The 14,916-nt window shown below is 40.7% G+C and overlaps 1 non-coding gene across 1 annotated transcript; it reads right to left on the bottom strand.

The window, feature by feature from the left end:
• Window positions 1-13,045: 13,045 nt before the first annotated feature.
• On the bottom strand, window positions 13,046-13,118 carry trnak-uuu (transfer RNA lysine (anticodon UUU)). Its single transcript has one exon. It is a non-coding gene; the product is annotated as a tRNA-Lys (tRNA).
• Window positions 13,119-14,916: the final 1,798 nt, after the last annotated feature.

The following is a 14,916-nucleotide window of genomic DNA, read 5'->3' as shown; positions in this document are numbered from 1 at the left end:
ACTGTCACTTTAAGTAATTCATGGTTTCTCATTTAGTGGTGATGATCATGCTGATAGTTTCATTACATGTGCAGTATTTTCTTAAAACAAACCCTAATAATGGAAGACATTTTATCATTTAAGAAATTTATCATTTATCATTTTAATTATTAATCATTTTAAAATAAAAATATAAAAACTTGCTTTTTTATTTTTTGAGTTAAAATGAGCTCATCTGGTGGTATAGGAACACATCTGTGAGGATAAAGTGTCTTGTGGGACACGGTCATGAATAAGTATTGCTAAGTCTGCAGAACAATGTATAGCACTGCATCATATAATGGGAACCATCTTGTAATATACAATACACGGTCTGTTAATAGTTGTACTAGCTGGAAAAGGTATTCAGTAATTTCAATAAACCAGAATCTATCCATCTAACCAGAATTAGAGTTTAGAACGATTCTTACTGATAATTTTCAGCCATCAAAAATCGGATCACTGAAACCAGGTCTTTCTTATTGAATTTTTTGTACGTATATAAACATCTATTCACCCAAAAAAAGAGTGAGGGAACAGAGTGATGTGGTTGCAGACAAGTCACCATGTTGGCTTATTTTAGCAGCAAAAAGCGAGTGTGACTAATGTGAATCAGAGTCACCTTCGTACGTCTGTAGGACTGCCCCAGAGCATGGTGCTGCAGTTGTCATGGGAAACTGACTGCAAGCACAGGTGCTCCCGGGGTGAAATCATGGCAGACCACCAGGCTTTATAACCACACATTAAAAAATATCCTCTTGTATAAATGAGTAAAAAATTGTAAAGCTGCTTGTTTTATAGTATAAGTCACCTTGGAGACGAGTGTCAGATTAATTAAGGTTAATAGGGACATTTTTATCTGTAGGCTTTTTGCATTTTTTGTAAACACATCCGGATGAATACTAATACAGCAACGCTATTTTAAAATATAAACAGAAGCAGGTTCAAAAATGGTTAGAGTTGTCCTCTTACAATCTGAAAGTTCTGGCTTCAAATCCCACTTCTAGCGTAGAACCCGTAAATAAAAGTACCCTGAATTGATACAGCAAGAATACACTGTTGTATACAGGTGTAAATCACTGAAAAGTATCTTATTAGACCGTGTAAGTCGCCTGAACAAGGTGTTACCTAAAGAAATAATAACACATCAAAGTCTGAAACATAAATAAACCATACGTTTGTATAGCTGTGGTGATATTGTCATGCACAACATTCCCCATGCAGATTCACAATTTTGAAACACTCACAGTACGACGTCAGCAGTTATGATGTTTAATATACACAACCGAAGAAAGATTATATAATTTTTTGGCCCATGGCTTTCCACCACATGGAAATTTATATGTACATTGTTTAAACTAATGAAACTAACCATGCCATGACTGTCACGTGAGATGATCCTTCTGCCTGTGGTGGTGGCCTCCCCTGGCTTTCGAGTTGGTTGGTTTCTGCCTTTGTTGTGCTGACAGCTGAGAAAAACTGACTACAAAGTTCTACCCAAACAGGAAGAGCCATTGCGGTGTTCTTCATTTCATTTGCAGATCATTTACATAAAACATGCCTTCGTTTACAGCTGACTTCCAAATGGGCAGACGTATTATTTTAAACGCCACAAAATACATGAAAAACATATTCAATATTTAGCTGTAAATTGAAGGCATGGCATATGCAACCAATAACCAATAATCAAGCATTTATGTGTAAATTTATTTTATTTCAGTGTAATGTGTGAGATAAATTGTGATCCTGTGAGAAGAAAATACACTTTAATGCTTTCCCATCCTTAACTAAGCACCTGTGGCCACAAAGCAGTGTTGTGGCTTTTTTTGTATTTAAGATAATGTCCTTCTCCTGTGGTCGACATGCACCAGCTCCGAAGCTCCAGCACTGGCAGAAGCATGGCTTGCCTGTTTTGCTTTGTGTTTCTCAATATCTTTGTAGTGAAAAACAATGAATCACACATTGATGCAGGAGGGTGGCAGGTCCTAGAGCCGTTCCCTATTCATCCTGCTAATAGCGGATCGCTAGGGTTCCAGAGCCTTGGTGTCAGAATGTGCATCCCTGCTGCCACCGACCACTGATTACACACTTGACCAGACTGGGATTAAGGGAAAGAAAAAGCTGAGAAGAGCAAGATGGAAACTGAAGATAATGGTAAAAGGAAAAAGAGAGCATGATGGTGGGATCATTTATATTGTGCTTATTTTTGGATTGGTGTGCAGGTAAAAGCACGACACTTGTACGGAGCTGCGCGGGCTTCTAGGTCATGCTCCACGTACACGGTAACAGCACAGCACGGTGCAACATGTCTGTGTCATGTGTCAGCATTGATCACTTTCAGTTCACACACTTGATAAGTCACTTTCCAGTGAATTTCAGCTAGAGGCGAATGGCATGGAGCTTCTTGATAGCATCTTGGAAATTTAAACCATGTTTGTGTACTGGTTCTCTTTGTTAATTTCCTTTTTTTATTTTGGATAAAAGGAAAATTTTCATTGACTTTTTTCCTTAGTACCCCCAAGTAAGCAGGATAAGAATAATGGTTTTTGCAACCTGGCTTTATACACTCTTTCTTCAAGTGTTTTTTTCACTCCAGGTTTTGATCTGCTTTGAAATTTTTTATTTATTTATTTATTTGTGGTCTTTTTTTTGTTTCCCAATCACCAAATTCCTGAAAGTTGCATTGAGGAGCCATGACACTCTTTCCTGGGCAAAAGGATATGAGGATGAAGGCCTATGATGAAATCTTTCAATCAGAACCCATTGTGAGACTGGTTAGAGATCCTTCGGAATAGCACTTGCTATTGTACGCTTCTGAAAAATGATTCCTTTTTTCACTTTTTGAATTTGACAGCAGCACTGGCTGGGGCTCTGGCAGCCCATTAAACTGCTTACAGATAAAACTCTGCAGGAAGCTCCTACTTGTGCTCTGATACTATATAACTTTTCATAAATTACAGTACAACTGCTTTCATGGGATGGGGTTTTTTTAAATACACAATTTTCACAGAATTTTTAAATCTTCATTAGATTTATTTTTATATATTATCTATTCTAAGATAATAAAATAACAAATTTGGACAAAGAAAAAACAAGTGTAGTATGTATAATCTGGAAAACAACAACATCTATTTGGGAAATACGAAATATGATTTAAAATTATTATTAGTTACTGTAGTTTGTGCATTGTTATCCAAAATAAGTCCAAAAATAGCACAAACTAATCTATCTAAGGAGATATTACCTATAGCTACCTGAAAAAATTGGTATTGTTCTATTAGCCAGGTTACTGACTTAATGCAAAATTAATTGTTTAAAAGGGCTCACGAAGCAGAATAAATAGTCTGTTACTATGACTGAAGATTAATTATCAGATCAATATAACTGCAAGTGCAACTGAAAAGGCTAAAATCTCAGCAGGATGCAATATTGAAGTATGGACCGCAAAAAGCTATAGAAAATCCTTCAGAAACCACCTTGCAGCCTTTACTTAAGTACTATTATTGTAGCACAAAAGTACAAAGACGGAATCAGTTGTGTGCTGTCCTTCCAGATAGATATTGATTGATGCTGAGGCTGAAAATACCAAAAAGGTTTTTATTCTGCTGCTCTATGCCTTAGCGATGCAATTGTTACACGTAAGAAAAACAAAATCTTTTGAGGGTGCTCAATGTTATGCACTGATGTGACGAATTGCACGTACTAACTGTTTCTAGTTATTTCCTACCGTTTTTTCAGCACAGGCATGAGTATATGTAGCTATATCTACTGGTTTTATTCCTGTAACAGATCATAAAAATGCTGCGATGCTCAACTGTAAGACGATATGGGAACGCAGGCCTTCAGGCTCATGGACACACGTTGGTTCCTGCGGAGATTTCCCTTAGGAACGGAAATCTCGAGGAGCTCGTTCCCAACAAAAGGGCACAATCACATGTCCGCAGTGTCAGAGAACATTTCATGCGCAAATCGGTCTAATTAGCCATCTGCGCACGCACAGCACACCCCCGCCCCACCCCGGTCTGACTAGATGGTCCTCGTCAACAACGACAGACAAACAACAACAACTACACTACTAGAACAAGTTCTTATTTCTCTAAAAATAATTGCTGCTTTTCGGGGGGGTGCAGTGATGCAGTGGATTTGGCCTGGTCCTGTTCTCCGGTGGGTCTGGGGCTCGAGTCTCGCTTGGGATGCCTTACGACGGACTGGTGTCCCGTCCTGGGTGTGTCCCCTCCCCCTCAGGCCTTACGCCCTCTGTTGCCGGGTTAGGCTCTGGTTTGCCGCGACCCCACTCAGGGCAAGGGGTTTCAGCCAGTGTGTGTAATTGTTGGTTTTTGTTTTGCTTTTAAAAAACTACAATAGTGCAAAGATATTTAATATAAAGAATATACAATACAGTATGTGAAATACACAGTCGCTACATGCTCCAGCTGTTGATTGTGAAGAAAGTTTTCGAATAGCTCTCGGTAGCGTGGACCATGAAAGCAAGATGTTGCATTCTGGCTAATTACTTGTACCTTATAACACTCTCTTTAGTGTAAGTGCACCTCTACACAAACAGATAGCACTTGTCACAGCTGAAACAGGAAAGAATGCTAATGATCCTTGGAGGCCGCAGGGAGAATGACAAGCTAAGCTCCTCTCGGTAATTGGTTTCCACCTTTGCTCCAGTGCCTGGCAACATGCTGCTTCCAGCTGCTCTGTAAAAAGGAAAATAAGGTACTAATTAAAGATGCCCACTGCAGATGTATCCAGTTCCAGTGTGTCTGAGCACGCAGTATATGACTCCATGAGGTCGATGGCCACCTGACGGAGCCATCTTTTTATACCTCTAACTCTTAAAACAATTAAGTCCTTTAAAATTCAGTTATGATTCATGTTTGCCCTAGGACCGTAAGTGTAGCCTGTGAGCAAGCAGGTCTATATAAAGATGCTTATAGAGAATCCAGCAAACACATCCACCTTAAACCCTCCAGTCCACCTGCACTGCAGAGGCTCATCAGTTGTATTTGACTTCTCTATAACTACTTGCTTTCTCATCTCACACAAAAGAGTAACTATTTACATTAATTTATTTAGCAGACACGTTTTTCCAAAGCAACTTCTAATGAACTCTATGTAGTGTCACCACCCCACACACCTTATTCACCAAGGTGACTTACACCGCTAGATACACTACTTACACTGGGTCACTCATCCATACATCAGTGGAACACACTCTCTCTGTCACTCACACACTATGGGTAAACTGGAGCATGTCTTTGGACTGTGGGAGGAAACCAGAGCACCTGGAGGAAACCCATGTAGACATGGGGAGAACATGCAAACTCCACACAGACTGAGCGTGGCTCAAACCCACATTCGGTCTCGCCACCCAGGCTCTGTGAGACAGCAGCACTACTCACCGTGCCACCGTGCTGCCCACTTCATATTAAAAACACATTTCAAAAATTTAATTTTGAAATGTGCTTTTAATGTGAAGGTAAAAGCTGCAACAATTGCTGTGTATTAAATGCTTTGGTTCATAACAAATCAGTGTTTGATGTTGATGTATGAAGTGTCATTGTATATGAAGTGCGAGATGTTGTCTTAGTTCAATAGGCTGCATTTTAGAATTTCTCAAAGCTGGTGATTGCAACCTTATTATTCCTTTCTGTGTCAGATTGATTTTACAGCTTTTTGAAAAAAGAAATTGTTGTGGGAAGTGGAATCCAGCCAGTTCATTCACACACTAAAACACCTACAGAAAAGTCCTGCATGAGCATGTCCTCTGGCCATGTGCTATGTTTGCATCATGGATTCATCCTCCAACCTCCGCACCATTAAATATCAAATCCTTTCCAGGAGAATCAAGGTATTTTCATTGCTGTTACTCTCCATTGTAAAATGTTAAACGGTTACTAGTTCATAAAGGTTATTAGTTAGTTTTCAGAAGGACTAGGCCATTATGTGGCCCTTTCTTAATCATATGGTGAAATACATTCAAAACTCTGCTTTCCAGCATCTTAAGATGTGATTTGTTCAAAAGCAGTACCCAGTGTTAGAAAATAGCACAGCTGCTAGATCAATATTCATTACGAATCTGTGAATATCCCAAAATGCGTGCATCAGCCCAAATTTCCAATTCAAAATTCCACCTCAATTTTTTAAATGGTTTCATCCTCTTAACCAGCTATTTCTCCAGCCTACTACTGTTGCTCTCTAGCTCTGTGTACAATCAGTCCACCTCAGTGTCTTTGCTGTCTGTCTTCTTTATTAATTTGTTCATAATTATACTGTGCCTGATCAGTATATTACCATCTTTATCTCTGTTAGCCTGAAAGACACACAAGCTAAACAGCTGAGGTTTGCAAGGGCCTTACATTACATCACCAGTTGTAATGTATTACATTATATTGAGAATTTACATTGATATAAAGTGGATTAAGGGTTATAAAGAGTTATAGCTACCATGATCTTATCCAGCTCTCTAAACATTCCTCTGTATCTCAGTCCACCTGATCAAGGTGTTCAGTGTAACACCTGTACTGCGGAAAACTCTGTCATCTCAGAGAAGCATTCAGTTGCCCATAATGTGATCCACATTTTTTGACATTACCTGAGCAAATGTCAGGAACAATTCCCTGTATGGTCTGACAAGACCTATTAGGCTCAAATGAGAGTAAATGTCAACTCGTCTCCAGGTCCCGTTAACTGCCTCGGCAGCAAAATAGAGATAAATGAAGATGACATTTGCCTCTTAACATTTCCAGAGATTTACATAATTTGCCTCATAAATAATAGCATAAATGGAAAACCTGTACGTTATTTGACCTAAATCAGTTAAGGATCTGTGAAACTCTTTGAAGTTCAATACAAGGATAAGAAGTCACAAAAGGAGATCTTATATGTGCCCTTTAAACTCTTGATCTTTACATTTCTGCTTTTATCTCACATGCAGAACACAGAAATAATTGTCTAGGAAAGTGCCTAGGTGTCCCAAAGGGAAAATGGGTGGGAAAAATATAGTTTAATGCAATGATGTCATGTGCAATCACAGCAGAGTACTGGAAAATTATTACTAGCCATTCAGTTTAAAGCTGTATCTTTCATTCGTTACAATAGTTAACCGCAATGAATTCTCTCCTGCTAAAACAGACAAAAAACATGCCTCTGAAATGGTACAATTATGTTACTGTTTTGCTTATGTCCAATGATTCAGTGCTAAAACCTTTGAAAAGGAGTGTGGAAAATTTCCATCTATACACCTACATCACGAAAGGGTAAAGCAAAAATGACAAAATGATGGTTTGGTTTATGCAGACAGTTGCAGACAGTGGCCTAGTCTTCTCCAGTGTTATTTGGCCTTCATATTGCCAGTGGGATGACAGGGTTCCTGCCTTTGGTGAAATGAAGGGTGCAAAGACACCATCCGTTCCCCAGTTTCCTGGCACTGGAGCTCTTGAGTCATATCCTTGCCCCTCTTATGTCTGTAGCAGCAGCTGTAGAAGTGGCCTCTTAAAACAGGGCATGGGCAGTCCATCCAGAATGTGCTGCAGGAAGATTTTTTGAAAACATGCAATCATGGCATCAACAGAGCATGATGTGTGTTGTTCAAGTCACAGATCAGCAACCTACTCAGTGAAATAGATCAAAGAGCAGAAAAGATGGCGTTCCAGGATTTATGTCCCAAGTACATTGAGTTGACTCAACGGTTTGACATTCATGCTGTTGGGATAATGGAGAAGCACTTTGACTATGCACCTCAGGAGATACGTGAAACATCCAATGATACCTGAGGTTTTGCAATCCAATTACAGTAAACAGTTAGAACTGAGAATAATAAAACTTTTTTGATTATGTCACTTAAAATTTGCAGGGTAACTGCCCATAAAATGAAATAGATATTAGCAATAATTACATAAATGGAAGCAGTGATAAAGGTGATAATAGTCATCATACCTACAACCTAGAAGAATTATTGATCACATGCATATGCGGTGCTAGTCCTCATCCTTCAAATGTTTTCAGATTTCTTCAAAAATCATACTCTACTTCAGCTTGATGGCAGGTACCCTCAAAGGCAGACCCCTTAATAGGGAATTATTACAATCTGATATGTTTTAAATGTATAGTTAGAGCCTGGTGATGACTGGTGATTCATGACAGGTGAATGACTGGTGACATTTGACACAACTGTTTCTGCCAAATATGGGTGGAGGAGTTTAAAAGAAAAAACCCTGGGAACTGGGGTGCTATGGGGTACAGATTTAGCTGGAAGACTGTGACAGTCCTGAGTTCGGTGGGGTTTAAACCTGAGTCCTTCACATGCAAGGCTGCAACTCTAACTGCTATGCCACGTGGCAGGTGTTAGAAACAACCCCCAACCCCCAACACATGCTGATCTTTGAGATTGATACGAACGTGAAGTCTCTTGGGCCAGTAAAATTTGCCCTGACTTCATGGGGACGCTATGAGCCAGCTGCCCAGAAACAGTCCTTTCCCCACTTTATGAGGGCTCAGCAGCGTGTTGGCCTTGAGAGATAATGAAAACAAACCAAGCTGGATCAGATAAGAAGAGCTAGCGGGATATTGTGGGCCTAAAAATAGGCACGCATACGTTCTTCTTGGAAATATCGTTTTAAAGGTCCAACGCACTGCTCTCGAGTCAGTCTTCTATCCAACACAATGTCAGTATTTTTTTGAGAAGAAACTGATGAGAAGCATCTCCGATTCACAGATCAGCCTTTGTAAGAATGCAAGTGACGCATTATTTCAGCTGTAGAATTTCACTACAGGAACACCAGTGTCCAGCTTGTGGCTCCATAAATATTCAGTTTCCAGAGCTAAAACACAAGAGTAGAAGGTCAGCGTATGATTGCTTTAGGGGCACTTACTGCCCCTGAACTCTATTTCTAGCCAATTTGTTGACGTCAGTTCTCCCCAACAGAGAAGAGATACGAACCAGTCCTTTCAACTCCAAGAAACTTACTTATTAACTTAACATGTGCATTATTATCCCTGTGTACTGGTGACAAAGCTTGACAGATGTTTGCTAGTGACACACTTCATCAGCATCAATGTTGTGTAATAATATTTAGTTAGAGCAAAAGTAACATTTATTATTAAAAAATGTTTAATTCTTCTAATCAAATCAAGTGCTAAGAAATGGCATGAAACAAATCTTTACTGAATAATGGATAAAAAGAATTGTTTTCTCAAAGTTAAACTGGCTTTTTTATGATGTTCCGTACAACACCTCGACCCGTGTGAACATCCACGACGTTAACCTGGGAGCTCAGAGCGTCGAACGAGAGACCGCCAGGCTGCTCACATCTCCAATCCTTCATGTTTGATATCCGTTTGACTCCGCGCCGCTGCAGCTCTCGCTTCTGGACGTATAAAAATGTGTGTTCAGGTACTGCAGCGAGATTCATTGTTGCTCTTGAGCCATAACTTTGCCTTCCTTCCGGCTCAAGGATAACATTCAGTTTTAAAAGCCTAACATTTCTTAAATGTACAGTATAGTAGCGATGTTTCTACTCCGGTAATAGCTATGTCCCTTCGATTCTGGGAACTTTGAAAGGTTAAGATGTTATACACATCAGAACTTGTATTTATAAGAACCTGGGGCTATAATGAAAATAGAAAGCTCTCAAGCAAATTGTTTGTACGTATCTCCCCTAAAGCCATATGCTACATTAGAGCGGTTAGAAGAATAACGCAGCTATGAATCAGCCCAGCTAAACATTGCCAAACAAAACATTTTCTCAAGCTGAATGCCTGTGTAACAGATCATAAAACCAACACTAAGCAGCGTTCAGAACGGAGCCTAAAAATAGTTTGAATTAATTGCAAAAGTCTGAAGGACCCAATTATTTACTTTGCTTATATCTAATATTACTTTCAAACATTCGACCCGCTTTCATTGTCAGTTTGAAATATTGGTCGCGGAGATGTTATTTTGTCTTGTGCAGCTGCGCTTACCAAATAAAGATGTGGCTTTCGGAGATGGTTTTAGAGAGGCCTGGAGTTTAAAGATAGAGTAGAAAAAGTGAGGAAAACGTTGCAGTCACATGGAAGTAATAGCTGCGATGGTGTGGTTGCGGAAGCGAAGCGCAGCAGGAGCCTGCGCTGTCAACTCGCTGTGTCCCGCTGCCGTTGAAAAAGCAAGGTTTGCGCACCTACTGCGCGCCCTTCGATGCCCCACGGACAGGGAAAGTAAGAATGTGAAGAATTATGAATGATGAATGACTCCCAGTTTTTATTGACCCCCCCCCCTTGAAATACACCACTCGAAAACAGAGAGGCCTGCAGTGTTTTCTCACACGTTTTCCATTTGCAGTGCGGTTCACGACACGGTGCGTTCGGGTCTTTCTTCACGTATTCGAGCCAAGTCAGAACACGGCTCCGCGAACCTCTGCAATTCGACGCTGCCTTTATGTTGCCATAGCTACGGTCAACAGTCCTTCGTCACTATGAACACGGGAAGATTTTGCCGAATCTTTTCTGAAGCGGCGAAGCAACTGTGTGCAGTCTTTCTCAGTCAAGGTTGCATATTTCCCCGCGTTCTGCAGCTGTGCTTGCATTGAGTGAAATGAAAAACACTTTATTTTTAGGCAGTGCACACTCTGACGGCTGCCTCCCCTCAAGAAAATAACCCCAGTTCTGTGATTATGTGAAAAGATATTAAGCAGCCCCAGCTGAACAGCACCATGGTCACCCTGGCATAAAAGATTTCTCTTTCTTTTCAAAGAGCTCTCAGCATTTGAATGGCATGCCTTTCTGATGTTCGAAAGGTGGGCGATTTTTTTCAGAGATCCACGATGGAGGATGGATCCCGGCATTTACAGACACAGACAGCCCTCGCTTATCCGTCCGCTGTAGCTCCATCAAGGATGCTTCCAGAAAAGAGGACCTAGCCCCGGTTCCCACATGATGCGTCCTTGTTGTGTGTTAGCTGTCACCGCCTTCACCCGGAAGGCTGCTCTGTGTGTGTGTGTGTGTGTGTGTGTGAGCCTTGTAATAACAGTGCTGATTTTTCCTTGAAAGCAGCTGTCAGGTTATTTAACAAATGCTGTTTGCTCAACCTTGCATTCCCAGGGTCAGAACTGCTAGATAAAGCACAAGACACATTCCAGTAGACAGTTTAAAAATGGGAATTAGCTGCGGCGTGCATCACGGGTGACAGCGCAGGAGGGAGAGCTCACACCCACTAAAACACCGGGTAGCAATCTTCATAACAAGCTAATTACGAACTCGCCCCTTTCCGAATCATCATTTCGCATCTCCGCAGCGAGTTAGAGTTGCGTGGGGGCAGAAGAGACTGGGCTGTGTGTGTGTGTGTGTGTCCTGTTTGGGTTCTCTTTCACTTCCACAAATGCATTGCGTCTTTGTTTAGTCTTCCTTTTTACACTAACGTTAAACCATTTTTGTGGCTGGGTAATTTTTACCATGTCACTTCTGGCTAAGCACCTTGATGAAGACTACTGCAGAAGGAGGTGGGATTAAAACCTGCAACCTTTTTCCATTTATACTTTAGTCACTTGGGGTCTCAAACAAAGCAGGTAGTACAGTTGTTAGCACTCCTGTCTCTAGCTTCAGCTGTTGCAGGTTCAAATGCCATCTCATGCTGTAGTACTCTTCATCAAGGCACTTACCCTGAACTGGTACAGTAAAAGTTACTCAGCTGTATCTCCAGCTCATGTATGGTGTAGATGTTCATGCACCGTAACTTCGTGAGCATCCTTAGATAAGCCTTTATACTCCGGCATTGTATGTGATTGTTTGTGTATCTTATACTATAAAAAAAAAAAAAAAATTGTAGGAAGGTGATCAGGATTAGTATATCCTGAGTTTTATGCACCTGCTCGATCGATGAACATCGGTGCATCAAGTGGAAAGTAAACTAGGTTTACTTAAGAATCACATGTTTGCAGCCATGTCTCTTTCTCTTAATATAATGCACAAATTGTATTTTTGCTGAGATGTACGTCACTTTTGGAGAAAAGCATCTGCTAAATGAAAAAATGTAAATGTATATATAACCAGGTAAATTATTGTACGTAATTAATATTGTCACAGCTTACTTGTTCTTAACTGACTATATCGTTTTTGGCTGTGCCATTGCATAATAATTTAATCCAGTTTTTCAGAATACCCACCATTCTTTAAGGGCCTAAATCGGTCAGATGTTTGGGTATCGGCACAAACTCAAACCCACTTAAAAATGTATGCATAAAGGTCATGGATAAGTTACACTGAATGCACACGCTGGAACTGCTGCACTTAATCGGATCTTCCGAAACAGGAGTGACTCCATCGCAACCATTATCTCCAGCACAGTTCTATGTACAATCTGCTCCTGTGATCATCTCATCTGGTTATGGGCCACCTGTTCTGTAAACGCTGTGGACATTTTTTGTACATTTAGATTTTTTTTAAAAATCCAGGGCTTGGAGATTTAAGCATTATATTACTTTACTCCGGATATTACAGTAGTTATTAAAAGGATTCTTAACACAGTGCTTACAATTACTTTTAAATATCCATATTAAATTCATGATTAGTTTTCATGCAACTGCTTGGCTCATTATAATTTACAGCTGGTCTCTTTCTGGGACTGCAAATCAACTCACTGTAACTGGTCCATGAAAACAGTAATACAGTGGTCTGAAGTGAAAGTGAAGCGGTTTAACTAGATGATCCAGCAGCACTGATTTTAATAGACGGCCTATTTACAAAGAATTATTGATTTTTATTACTTTGTGGCAGATTGGCTTGCACAGAGGAAAAACAATTTATCTTGCAAAGAATCAATTGAGCTTGCTAGAATTCAAGAAGACAGCCTAGCCGAGTGAACCCTTCGCTTTTAAACTCGGAATTGTAAAGTGAGACAGGTTATGACATTTAATTAATTAGCATTCACCTGAACCTTGTGTTACAATAATTGTTATAATAGTTTACATTTATTCATATAGCTAACGCTTTTCTCCAAAGCGACTAACAACGTTAAGGTCAAGCGCTATAAACTAAGTGAGTGAGATGCCTGAACAGGGACTTGAACCCTGGACCCTCAGATTAAAAGTCTGATGCTCTACCAACTGAGCTACCCAGGCTCTAACAGTAAATTGCATACGGGGGAAAAGAAGCAGTCCCCGTGGGCAGCAGTGAACGGGGTGGTTGTTAAAAACTGATATTAAAAACTGAGACGCCTACCACAAATATGGTCAATAATGATACGCTATCCGGCGCCATGTCATGGGCTCCTTCTGCCTAGTTCCCGAAAAGCCATTAGAAGCGTCCAAAGGAAAAGGCATAATTCACGTTCAGTGATTATGAATCACTGTAAATTATATACTTGAACAAACACAGAACAGCGTGCCAGCAGTTGATGTGGCTGTAATCGCTGCTCTACATGGGGAGTCTGTGATTAGAATCTCACGACTGCGCCGAGGGACAAGAAACGGAGCGGTTTGCAGACTCTGATGAAGGGGTACGGTCACGGGAGGGGGCAGCAAGATGGAACAATTCCCACCAGAACGGCAATTTAATTAGGGAAGCTGTGCCACCATTCTGATGAACCCGACTGACGCAAGTTGAGCAAAAAAATCAGAAAAAGTCATTTGCAGCTGCTCCTCTACTGGGGTCCCCAGTATAATGGGGTGTGCAGCAGCACCAGCAGCAGCAGCAGCATCACACATGACCTGTGAAGTCCTGTATGAAAGCATAAGCCACCAAATGGACCGAGAGCCCAAATCTCTGTGCCAAAGCGTTTTACTCAACACGTCAAAAACAGTCACGGGTGTCTCTTCACCAAGGTGTGAAAACTGCGTTAATCTGAGGTGTGTTTGCTTCTTTCGTCAACGTTTTAATGTTTAACTAGCATGAGGAGGCACGAGAGCAAAGGGCAGCCAGCGGAGCGGAGGTGACTGAAACACCATGGTGTCGAAGCAGTGGGACTCTGTGACAGCTCTGTGATGATGGGGTCATCACAGGGCACCGTCTGCATGGGAGTCACTGCTGAAGTTTGTCTCCTGCAAACAGGTAGGCACCGTTGGACTGACCGTGCGAGTCTGGATAGGAATCATCGGACCGGTCGTACAGAAATAAACTGCGAAGCGGCTCCATGCGGCCGAAGGCAACAAATACCGGTTCGGCACATTCAAAGAACGCTTTCATTAAGGTCCTTTCAAAACGCCACAAACGTTAACGTAACACTGACACAGGATAATTGAATCACCGCTGAGGTATCTGCGGACAAGTCAGATATCAATACAGCTGAAGTTTAAACACCCCACATTGCGGCACAGATATGTTAGTCTAACTGCGAATAAAATGTTTACGAGAATTAAGGGAAGAATTCAGCTTGGTCGGTTGGGATGAGGATCCTCTCGAAATTTTGTTTATCACTTTGATTCAGAGTTATGTTTTGTGTTTTTTTACTTCAAATGTATTTTCTCGGCTTTGTCAAGGTCGTAAAAGTTCGGAGTTATTTGGATATATCCAAACATTTACATGAAGTTTAAACAAGCAACTAAGAACCTCTCACCCAGGCTTCCAAAGTACAACAGCATTTTTCAAAGCTAAAAACTGTTTGTCCTGCTTCTTCTAAACATAAACGACCCATTATTTGATTCTTAAAAGGTTTTATTTCAGCTTTATGGTGCAACATATTGTGTCCCTCTCACTGGCGCTGGTGATTTTATCAGAATATTTTGATATTCTGATGTCAGAATGTATTGCTAAACAATATTTTATCTTTCACGTTTGCCAGTGCAGACATCGATCTCTCTCCAGCTCAGATAAATCTAATGAGCGGATTTATCTTTGTTACGATGTGCTGAAATGGGAGTATGAACTGGTGCTCAAATGGGAATACAACGGTTTTAAACATCAAAATACTGTTCAGACTCA

The sequence above is a fragment of the Scleropages formosus genome, chromosome 7, assembly GCF_900964775.1.
Source record: "Scleropages formosus chromosome 7, fSclFor1.1, whole genome shotgun sequence".
Taxonomy (NCBI): domain Eukaryota; kingdom Metazoa; phylum Chordata; class Actinopteri; order Osteoglossiformes; family Osteoglossidae; genus Scleropages; species Scleropages formosus.
Note: the sequence above shows the minus strand (reverse complement) of the source record. Positions and strands in the feature narration are given on the sequence as shown.